The 12,074-nt window shown below is 40.7% G+C and overlaps 1 protein-coding gene across 4 annotated transcripts in view; it reads right to left on the bottom strand.

Moving 5' to 3' along the window:
* Positions 1 to 12,074, bottom strand: part of LOC116509713 (LHFPL tetraspan subfamily member 5 protein) — an 89,075-nt gene that overhangs the window by 57,830 nt on the left and 19,171 nt on the right. For 2 of the 4 annotated variants that reach the window (XM_032218983.1, XM_032218985.1), the window contains exon 1: positions 1,912 to 2,851. The exons of 1 other annotated variant lie outside the window; for it this stretch is intronic. The gene's annotated coding sequence lies outside the window, so the exon portion shown is untranslated. Of the gene's footprint in view, positions 1 to 1,911; positions 2,857 to 12,074 lie in introns of those variants that run through there. One more of the 4 variants, XM_032218990.1, reaches the window with a different exon arrangement.

Genomic DNA, 12,074 nt, shown 5'->3' with positions numbered 1-12,074 from the left:
CATCCAGAGTCACTTCTTGTGATATGGGTGGCTATATAAATTTGATTAAATAAATAAATCAGTCCCCATCTTCTACCCAAAAGTTATTCAATCCCTATTGAGCACACGGGGAGGTTATGTTCTTTTTTCTTTTTTCTTTTTTTGCTTGGCACTAGCCAAAAGGTTTTTGCCTGTTGTAGATTAAATCAATTGATAAAATATTCTTATTGTGATTACAGTGTGGATACGTACCATGCATTTGCAGAGGTAACTGTCAACCATCAATCAATAACCTTAACCTACCCCATTTGGCAGGAAAAAAAGTGTGGGACATGAATGGACATAATCGATTAGTACACAAAATTCTCTGCAGGACAAAACCTTTTTGGCAAATCAAAAAAGGAACAACAAGAGCCAGTGGTAGTTTTAATCGTGTGAATTAGTGTTTTCTATTTTGCGTTGTTCCCTTTACAACTTTGTTTTTAAACAAACTCTTACAAGTTTGCCACTTTTAAATATATTTATTGTACCAAAACTTTTCTGATCATAGCTGAAGAGAATTTTTTCTATGGATACACTTTACTTGAAATCTGCATACTTTATTTTTTTTAAAAAATTCTGTAATCATATGAAAATACTGATTATGAAGACAACAGCCACAATAACTCAGTGAAAATCAAGCCACATCAGCCTTCTAGTCAATAATGTTGAAATGTTTTATCTCTAGAGACAGTTCATTTATATATTAATCTGCCTTAGTTAACCATTTGAAAACTTGATTGGCAGGTTTTCATTCTAGATCATAGCTTCTTTCCTATCTCTACACATCCCATAACAACAAAATATTTCACAATGTCATTTGCAAAACAACAGTTACGGGGTTAACATGTTCCAGAAAACACATCTGAAGTGTGAAGACATAAAATCTAGTATTGCTTTTCTCATGGGCAAATGATATATGGCTTCAAGCAAACCACTGCCGTTCCTCTTTACTTCTCCATAATAAATGAGCCATATTATCTTGCAATGTTGTAAGGTAAACAGTGGGGGTGGGGAGGAGGCATGATATGACTTTGCAAAATAAAAGGGCAATTTAAAAAAGATAATAGCTGCAAATAATGCCTCAGGAAATGACTGGGGTTTTTTTAAAATACGTTTTATTCAAAGTTTTGCAAAGAACATGAAAACTAACACAAACTCATAAAGAGTAAAAGGAGCAAAGAAAGAAAAGAAAGAACAACCCAGTACTCTCAGTACTTCACTAGACATTCCCTCTTTTTTAAATTCAACTCCTATAGTCCTTGAAGGATGTGGCCAACTTCCCATTCCACAGAGTAACAGTGTTCAGAATCTCCTAGGGTAACAACAGTGATTGAATTTTAGCCTGTGGCTGAATTCTAATACAAGTGTGTGTGGAATAGGATATACCTTAAGCCTTTTCAAATGACTTATGGAAGAATAAAAGGCAATGTCACTATGTCCCACTTCTGTTTACACCTTCTGCACCATTTCTATTCTAAGGATACAACTGAATATTTGGGATTTGGAGCTGACTTACTTTGAGCGCAATATCAGAGAGTACAAATAGACTTTACAAATAACTTTAATATATGGAAATTGCAGGGAAATTGCAGGGACTATCTGTCCAGGAAGTCCCCAGGAAGTCCCCACTGACTCAAAGGCACAAAATCAAACCAGCTATGGAAAAATGGAGAGAGGCAAAAATCTACTTCTCTGTACATAATTTTTAAGTGAAATAAATTATTAAGACAATCCTAAAGGGTATGGGGAATTTTGGGGAATTTTAATTTAAATCAGGGCAATTGACTAAGTTTCATAACTTCCAGGCATAATGAGATTACGGCACCGTCAGCCTTGATCATTCCCAACATACATTAAAACTAATCTGCAGTTTGTGCACATTGTACTTACCGTGAGCTGATCTCAACCACTTTCAGTGTGGTTCTATTTCTATGCTCATAAGGTAGGAGTTCACAAGTGGTTCTGCTGTCAATCACTGCTTAATCCTGAGTGGAGAGCAAATCATACTTGGCTTTTTCTTCCAAATTAGCTAATTGCTGAAAATCCTGTTCCCAGAGCTTCTACCATTCCATGAATTAACAAAGAGCTCTGCTCTCTTCCTCCACTTTTAGTTTCTAGCACCGCATGCTGTGTGTGTGTTTGTTTGTTTTTTAAAAAATGTGGTTGGAGATACACTTCTTTAGATGGATTGCTATGGAGGCAATTGCAAAGGAAGATACAGATTTTTAAGCTATGAAGAAATACACGCCAACGTCTCAAAGTTCATCATCCTCCAGATCAAAGAGGCAGAACAAACTGGTGAAAGTGACATTCTAGTAAATTTGGGATTATCTTGGCATATCCTGAGTGTGGCATGGACAGCAGAATGTCTGGCGGGAAAACATGCCTTCGAAAGCACAAATAAATATTACTCCCTTATCTGGGCCAAATGAAAGAAGCAGGAAGATACCGAACACGACAAGCAGTCCCTTCACGATAAAACACTTGCCCTTCACGATAAAACACTTGCCCGGCACTGTTGGAATTTGTTTCTGAAGCGAGGGAGTGAAAATGCGAATTGGCTTTTCTAAGGAAGAGATTGAGTTGAAGATTTAAAAAAAAAAACTGTATTCCATCAGGATTGGTGTGCTAGCAACGCATGCCATATGAATGATAAAATAACCAGATTCAGCGCATCTCAGGACACCGGGTTAGGACGAGATAGCTTAAACTTTCAAAAGTTCATTTAAATCATTGGATTATCATGAGCAATGCTGAGATCAGTGCACTAAGTTCTATAGTCTGTACTGAAAGTATTAGAAATAAAACCAAGCCATTAGTTGAGCTTGCCTTGCATGATTATTGAGATAAGAAGCAAGTGAAAAGTCAATGAGCTACAAAAACAAAATGTATTCTTAAGGACCAAACTATATGGGAGTAGGCAAAGGAAAGACATTATTATGATCTTTTAAAACATCTGTAAACAGAATAGATTTTGATAAGAAATGAATGAATCAGACTGTGGCTTATACAGGCAGTCCTCGACTTACAACCATCACGACTGAGCCCCACAATTCTGTTGCTAAGTGAAACATTTTTAAAATCAGTTTTGCCCCATTTATGACCTTTCTTGTGGCAGTTGTGATGCAAATCACTGCAGCTGTGAAGTTAATAACGCGGTTCTTAAGTGAATCTGTCTTCCCCGTTGACTTTGCTTATCAGAAAGTCACAAAAGGGGATCACATGCAACAATCATAAATATGTCAGTTGCCAAGAGTCTGAATGTTGATCGAGTGACCGCAACGATTATAAGAGTGAAAAATGGTCATAAGTCACTTTTTTCAGTGCCATTGTAACTTCAAACGGTCACTAAATGAACTGTTGTAAGTCAAGGACTACCTGTAAATAGTAGGAGGTTTGCCCTTCAGTGGATATATTCCTTCTCTAAGGCTGCCACAGGTAGCATTACCATCTAGCATGTGTGTTACATAAATAATTACATAGCATGCATAAACATAGCCATGGCCATGGGCAGAGTATTTCCAAGAGAGTTTCCTTGCCAGGCCAACCAGCCTCTTGCTCAAACCTCCCAGATGCAAATTTGGGACAACTTTCATCACAAAAACAGGCTGGGAAAAAAGTTTAGACACTCCTCTTTCGGTATTGCAAAATCCTAATCCAGACCAATCTCCTGTTGTGTGCAAAAAAAAACTGAGAGCACAGCTGCTGCACGCCAAAGTTTAAACCCCAAGGAGCAACTTATGTATTTCTCTTGACATATCTAGTAATATTTGAAGAAAACTCAGAAATTGCAGCCAGTCCAGAATACAGCAGCACAGGCAGTTATGGGCATGCCATGGTTACCAAGAGCCTCACGGCTTACCAAGAACCTTCCAGGAACAAAGTGCTGGTTATCTCCTACAAAGCTCTTCAATATATGGCCTGATTATCTGAAGGACAATCTGTCTCCATAGTTTCCACTCACCCTCTGTGATCAGGCACAGTTGGTACACTTCAGGTTGCATCATGTTGACATAAGCCACTAGGAGACTCTTTTGAATCGCAGTAGCATAGAAATATGCATAATAAATTTATATAGTTGAATAAACAAACAAACAGAAGATGGGACTAGAAAATGGGCCTTATCTGTTTGTAGCACCTGCCCCCTGGAATGATGTCTTCTCATTCACACACACACACACACCATTGCTCTTCAAATGAGTCCTAAAAACTTGGCTCTTTCCTAAAATGCACATCATTCTACTTGATTTTATGGAAGGGCAGAAACTATGGAAGACACAGTTGCGATGAAACAAACGAACAAGCAAAGAAATGAAATGGTTAGGGGACCTGGAGCAAAAGCTCCAGTCCAGTACTCCCAGCATGCTCTCTTATCCCCAACTTACTGAATAGCCTGGGGAGAGTATTGGAAGGATGGTTTAGCTTTTGTCTCTGCTTTTATAGATTAAAAACAGATAGACAGAATTAACAATGATCCATTATCTTATCACAGTAAATTGTACTCCTCTAATGCTTGAGGATAAAAAGTATGTATCTATGTATTACTAAAACTCTTGTGTCTGTAACCTTTGATTGGAGAATTGGTGGATCACAGCAGGGCAAGCTCTTTTTATTCAGGTACCTCAAATGGGCTAACTTACAGAATGGTGGGACCTATTACTCCAACAGGAATGAAAATTTTGGAAAGTTCTTGCCATTTCAGCATTGTTGCTCTGCTGCTGGTCATCACTGCTGCAGGGGTCACGTGATCCTCATTTACAATGTTCCCAGACACCTTCCCACAAGTCAACAGAGAAGCCTGGGAAGCTTGCATGGAGAAAGTGAGAGACACATGATGTGGCTGCGGGCGGGGGGGGGAGGGGAGGGAGGGAGGCAGAGAGCAAGGCAGCTGCTTTGACTAGCATTCTTTGTTTAGGTAAGGAAATATATCTGGAAGGATGAGCCAATGGGTCATAGGTTGTCTAGTCGGTACACATACACACACACAAAAGAGGAAAGCGACATCAAACAACTAAGCATTGCTATGGAGAATGTTTGCAACCCTCTGATAAGATTCAGCTGCCAATCCAAATAGTATATAGAATGAGACACAAACACCAATTTGCCTTCTCCTCACCTAGTATAATGTCTTGGGAGTACCTTATACCAACTCAGGCTAATGATTAATCTCTACTAATACTGTTAATACTACTGGCAATTAATTGTTAAGGTTTGAAGCAGGAGTTTTTCAAAATAGAACAGAAGAATGTCATAACTGAGCCTAGTGTTTTCTGCATGTGTATTGTGAAGATCAGATATAGTGATACAATCCCAGTTGCTAATTTCCCTGAAATGCATCTTTATCACAAAAATTGAGCAAGTGTTAGTGTTTCTTGTGTGTAAAGGTAATAAAAAGATTGGTCTGAAAGTGCTTTGATAACTGGTTTCTTTTTTTTAGATTAAATCCTGACTTGCAATCAAAAACTAAAATATATTTGATATAATGACTATACACAATACTACGTATTTGTTTCCTTCCAACTTCCACATGAAAAAGGCTGTTTGCATAAACTACATTTTTCTTAACAATCAGCATGAACTCCTGAAAACATCTGTAATGTACAAAAATCAGTTTTCATAAATGAATGAAAATGGGAGGTCATTATCTGCTACAGTTTAGAATTCAATAGCAATTTAGCCTACAAGATAAAAACTATGTTGGATTTTTAGAATACTACTCATCTGAAGTAGCAGAACCAAAAGTAGTTATCAATCAGAATTCAAAAATCCAAAGTCTGTGAACCAAATAAATGCAAGCTCTTCTAGGAGCTACTTAGTAACAGAAATAAGAAAAAGAGTTTATTACCAATTTATTGTTTATATCCAGTCAAAGTTGCTTACCAGAACTTGGGCAAACAGTTGTAGGTCTGTTTCAAGATCAGAGAACTAATGATTAGAATTGTCAGAAGTCTGACATTACAAACCTCCATTAATATGACAGATAAAATTATACATATTGCTTCCTCTTTAGCTTCAGAATCCAGTATGAATACATCCAAAATATCTTACACCTTAGAGATATTATGGGCAACTTTCTGTTTGGGCTGATTAAGTAAGCATGGAAGTTTGAGAGATATTACCTTCCTCCTTTGGATTCTTCAGATATTAATGATTAATACTTCCTGGGAGGAGAATATGGCCTTTTCTTTCTCAAAAAGACAATCATTCATGATTGAATAAATTTTGGATTACTGTTCTCCAGTATTGAACTTGCCATTTCTGGACATGTTAATGAAATGGGAGTTAAGGCTGGTTGACCTTGCCAAGAAAATAAGATGTTAAAATGGAAGAATGTATTCTTTCTTACTTTCTGGGATTTATTTATTTTACTATTGAGAATAGGATCTTTCTGGACCATCCTTTCCAAGACTTGGGGGCACAGTAGTAGGACTTTCTGCAAGATCCAGAAATTCTGCTTTATGGTGGAACAGGTCTACTCTGTCTTCCATATCTTTAAAAGTCATCCAGGAATTGAGATGAAGAATTATTAGTATGCAAATAATTACAATTCATACCTCTCATTTCCATAGAGAAGTCTCAGGAAGGCAGAGAAAACATTCAGAGCTGTCTAGAAGCAGGTTTTGGATGAACAAAGAAAAACTCAATGTTAATACAGAGAGTATTATTGACTGGAAAAGCTCATGAGTAAAAATGCATGATGAATTTTAGAATTTCAGTGAAGAATCAATAGTGTTATCTATTAAGAGGTAAATGATTTCAGTGCCAAGGCAACAGTTATCCACTTCATTGGTTCATGCACTGTGGCCCTATCTGAAAAAAGCAGCCCTAACAATGTTACACCTGCACTAGGCACATCATTAGAGAAGGCCCTAGGAAGTCATTCAGTGGCCACACACTTGTGGAGTTAAATAATTTGATCTTCTCATGTGTAATGATTACCATGTGGTTACTGTTAAAGAAACCACTGAAGTCCTAAATGGTTTCAATCCAATTTTGAACCCACTTTTCTCCATATCAAATCTCTCATGGTCATTGTTGATCATTGGCCATGGAAGTTGTTTCTCCTGTGACTTTGTAAGATAACATATCCCGAGATCTACATTTGGGAAATGCTAGGAAAGAGATTTAACTGTTGGTACAGAACCACTGATAAGCAGGGTATTAGATATAGCTATATACCATACAGGCAGCCCTCGAATTATGACCACAATCGAGCTCAACATTTCTGTTGTTAAGTGAGACATTTGTTAAGTGAGCTTTGTCCCCTTTTATGACATCTTTTGCCAAAGTTGTTAAGTGAATCACTGCGGTTGATAATTTAGTAACATGGTTGTTAAGTGAATCTGGCTTCTCCGTTGATTTTACTTGTCAAAAGGTTGCAAAAGGGGATCACATGACCTTGGGACACAGCAACGGTCCTAACTATGAACCAGTTGCCAAGTATCTAAATTTTGATCATATGATCATGGGGATGCTGCAAAGGTCATAAGGGTGAAAAATGGTCAAAAGTCACTTTTTTCAGTGCTGTTGTAATTTGAATGGACACTAAATGAACTCTTGTAAGTCAAGGATGACCTATACCAGTGATGGCAAATCTTTTTGGCACCAAGTGCCCAAACCAGAATGTGTGTATGTGCGCCAAAGCCCCGGAAACTCAAAGAACAGCTGGCCAGTGCACATGCGTGTGCTGGCCACCTGGTCTCCTGGTTTCTGGTGCATGCATGCAGGCTGGCCAGCTGTTCTTTGTGCACACTGGAGCAAGGGAAACCCGAAGACCAGGTGGTTGGTGCACGTATGCACATCGGCCAGCTGGTCTTTGGATTTCCGGGGCTCCGGCACATACGAAGATCAGCTGGCCGGTGCGCATACATGTACTGGAAGCCAGAAGAGCAGCTGTGGATGGCGTGCATGCCCACACAGAGGGCTCTGCGTGCCACCTCTGGCACATGTGCCATCGGTTTGCCATCACGGACCTATACCTAATGATTTTTTTTCAACTTGGCAATTTTAAAATGTGTGGATTTCAGCTCCTCCAGTATAGGAGTTGACGTCTTACTAGTTGCTGAAGTTGAAAATCATTGCCATAGATTAAAAAGAAAAAAAAGAAAACCTGTACAAGGGGAACCTCTTTCAATACCATAAACCAACAAAGCTACATGAAAGCAGAATCTAGAATTTTTCTGTACCTAAGTTTATAATTGGCAATGTGTGTGTGTGTGTGTGTGTGGGCAGAAGGACAGCTAGGAACAGGACAATCGTATGTACAGTTCTGAACAAAAGCTGTGAATTTACCCAGGAGACATTCAAGGCTGTGATAAGGAGTCCCTGAAACATTACAGAGCTAGCCTGCCATTTTTCTTCCTACACAAGCATGTTTTTGTTATCTATTTAGCATTTGGAATGTTACCATTAAAATAACAAGCCCAGAAATATAAAAACAAGTACACGTTATCAGTTCTGTGGTTTTGTAACAATGGCTGCTTGCTTCTCCCTGAATGCAGTTGATACAAAAGGCTAAAGTCAATTTACAGCACCACAGAAGAAGAAACATTCATTAGGCACATATGGTCTGTGATGACACAAATCTCCCATATTGATTGCCATCATGCAGCCAGCACATGAAAGTACTCTTTACGTTATCGCCAGTAAATATTTGGGATACAGAAAGCAGGAAACAAGCTTGTCACTCAAGGTTGTTTTTTTTTCCTGAAGGCTTAGGCTTTATGGTTAAAAACATATCTGGTCATAAATGCAGCCCGCTCCTTGGGGAAATTAAATACCGCAAGTCCTCCTTGCTCACTTCAGTCTTAATGGGAGAAAGAATGCAATCTTAGGCTGCTGCGAGTCATTTTAGTTCGAGTCATTTTAGTTCGTTCTATTAATCCTCAGTGTTAGTACATCCTGTCCCCATTTCACAGGCAGCAGCGAAAATGCTAGGGATGGGGCAGTTGCACCATGTTTAAAACTGCAAAGAACCCTTCATGCAGGAATGATAATTGAAGATTGTTTAGACCTATCTGTTGTTGCACTTAAATCGTCATCTGGAGCAGCTGCACCCAATGCTTACAACTGGTACAGAATGTGCTAAGAGGCTATGCAAGCTATTGTGTAACTCAGAGGCCCCAACAAGCTGTAAACATGCTGCCTATATCCTCTGACGTATTTGCTTAGGCCTAGGTTTCATTTAGCAGTGGAGGGCAGTGCTGTCCTGCCTCACTCAGTGTGCACAAGACACTCCCTGTTGTAAACTTCCAAAACATAAAGGATTCTTGCGCAAACTACAGCATACTTTCTCTTTCCCCCTCCTCTTTTGGGTTAAAACTTGGCATCCTGCAATACCAGCCTCAGAACAAATATTTTTAGAAAAATGTACAAGGAGGGGGGGGGGAATTAATGTGCCTGAATGAGGCAATAGTTTATCCAGGCTATTGCAAGAGACATCCATGCTGACTGCTTTAAAGTAGCTTTTTAAAGAATCTTTTGGAGCGCATATATTATCAGCTGAGATTTTTCTGTGGGAGAGAACATATGTCATTCCATCTGCAGGACAGTGTCTTCAGCATACTAATACATATATGATGATATGCAATATGTTCAATGTCCACATATGTGGACCCTTGCATGCTTTTGTCTGTTGAAATAGCGGGCATTTGGTAGGGTATTTGAATGCAAGTGAGAAAATAAAAGATTTAAATATACATTCAGTCCTCCAATCATTCTGGGCGATTGATCCAATCATTATTATCTTCCAGCCTAACCTATCTCATAAATCTCAAAAGGGGAGCTACCAAAAAGTAAGGGTGGGGCTTGCTTACCTCGTTTCCTCTTTTCCTCCCCCCCCCCCCTTTCAAGCTGGCTCTCTCACAAAATTGAGAAAGGCTGAACTGGAAAGTTGCAGCCACCCCTATCATTCCTCCCCCGCTTCCCCTCCCTCCCCCCATCATGGCTTTGCAGGAGACTTCCTGGCCCTTGACACTTTATTGAAACATGACACTATGGTGGTAATGGTGGCGGTGGAGGGGTGTGTGAATCCAGAGGTACATGAGAAAACAAGGGGAGAGTTGCTACAGCTAAAACGTTTCTGCTCTGCTCCCCTCGGAACAATTTTTTTTTAAAGTGACACCAACCTGTCAGTATCAGCCTTGGGAAATGCGTTTGAATCCCCCTTACCAAGTTCTTCCCAAAGCTGGGTAAATTATCTAAAATTGGTTAGAAGTGGGTAAAGAAACTTGAACTCATGAATCACCGCAAGGAGCTTTAAATAAGGACTGAAATAAGACTGAAATACTGAAATAAGTAGAGTTTGGGTAATGAAGGAACAAGTTTGGGAAGTACTGCCCGAACCCTTGTCAAAATGAGGACAGTAATGAGTTCCCCATTGCTGAGCTGAAGGGCTATCCATCCATGCTTGAATAGACAGAAACCTCCATCAGCATCAAGTGAGCTGTCATTAGCCTCTTCATTGCTGATCCTCATTCTCACTTCTATAAATCAGATTCCATCCTCTATAGCAGGAGTCTCCAACCTTGGCAACTTTAAGCCTGGTGGACTTCAACTCCCAGAATTCCCCAGCTAGCTTTGGAGACCCCTGCTCTATAGGATCAGAAACCTGCCAATGAAAAGAGCCTTCTTCGCCACTTCTCCCTTTCTTTTTTCTCTTCTCCTGCTACCCAAACAAAAGTAGCAAAGGAGATAAGACGTCCCTCTGCCTCTCCCTCCTCAAATACAGGAGATAAAGAGGGGGAGTGTGTCTTCTCTCCTTTCCTCTTCGGTAGAGGCATGCCAACTGAAGAGATTTCCCTTCCCATGGAGGAAAGGAAGTGGCTTTTTAGTTGATTCCCCTCTCCCACAACTCCGTAGAGCTGGCTAATAGCTGCTTCTCCTGGCTGCCTTTCCCACATTTCAAGCATCTTTGAGCTGGCAATGCTGCAATGCTCTAATTTGGGGAAATTAATTTGGGGAAGGGGAAAGAAAGAGATGTTCAAAGATCTTCCAGAATTTTACTGAAGGAGTTGTCTAGCACGTCTCCCCTACTTTTAATGTTCTAGCAGCAAGCCTGCAGCGGAAGTGGGATATCACTGTGATGGCAAAATCATGGCACGCGTGCCACAGGTGGCACGCAGAGCCCTCTCTGTGGGCACGCGAGTCATCGCCCCAGCTCAGCTCCACCATGCATGCACGCGTGCCTCCTGCTGGCCAGCTTATTTTAGGGCCTTTGCCATGCATGCACGGCAGGTGGGACGCATGTGGGAGACACTCATGCATGCCTGGGGGGGTCACATGTGCATGCACAGGGGGCATGGGGAGCAGGGGCAGCACGCCACCCCCCCCCCCCCCCGTGGCCCGTTTTTGGTAACAGGAGGCTGCAGGGACGCATCCTAGGCCCAAAATGGGGCATGGGGGATTACACATGTATGCGTGGGGGTGGCGGGAGCAGGGGGTCCACATGCATAGAGGGAGGGGCACACAAGGGTGTCATGCACATATTGCATTATGGGGGCAGGGGCAGGCTTTCGGCATGCGATGACCAAAAAGTTAGCCATCACTGGGATATCATATCATGGGATTGCTTTTCCTTGTAGCATTGGTGCAGAATGGCCTCCTCTCAAGGTGCCCAATTGTCTTCCATAAAAACTGCTGAGTCCATGTTCAGAAGGATTAGGCAATGTGGCTAACAGCTGTCCTAAATGGATGTTGGCAGCAGGGCAGCTTGGGAGTGAAAGTGTGATAAGTTTGGGATAAGTGTGTGTCATCTTAAGAGGCAATTTCCTAGCTTCTCTTCCCTTGAGCTCAATGGCCCATATCTTATGCACACACCCAAAGGGAAGAAATGGATTGTACAAAGAACTGCCCAGTGTCTTTTATGGCAATGGAAGTGCAGAACACAGCAACTAGACAGAGGGTATGTCCCAAAGCAGACTTGCCAGGCCAATGAATTGCTGATCTCCCAAGGCTCCTTCTCCATATTCCTGTCTTGTCTCCATGGGAAGTCTGGTTTCATACGAAGAAGGAAAACATTCATCCTGGAACAATTAAAGCCAACCTTGGACTGC

This window comes from Thamnophis elegans, chromosome 5, assembly GCF_009769535.1.
Source record: "Thamnophis elegans isolate rThaEle1 chromosome 5, rThaEle1.pri, whole genome shotgun sequence".
NCBI classification, from domain to species: domain Eukaryota; kingdom Metazoa; phylum Chordata; class Lepidosauria; order Squamata; family Colubridae; genus Thamnophis; species Thamnophis elegans.
This window is presented reverse-complemented; position numbering and strand designations above follow the sequence as displayed.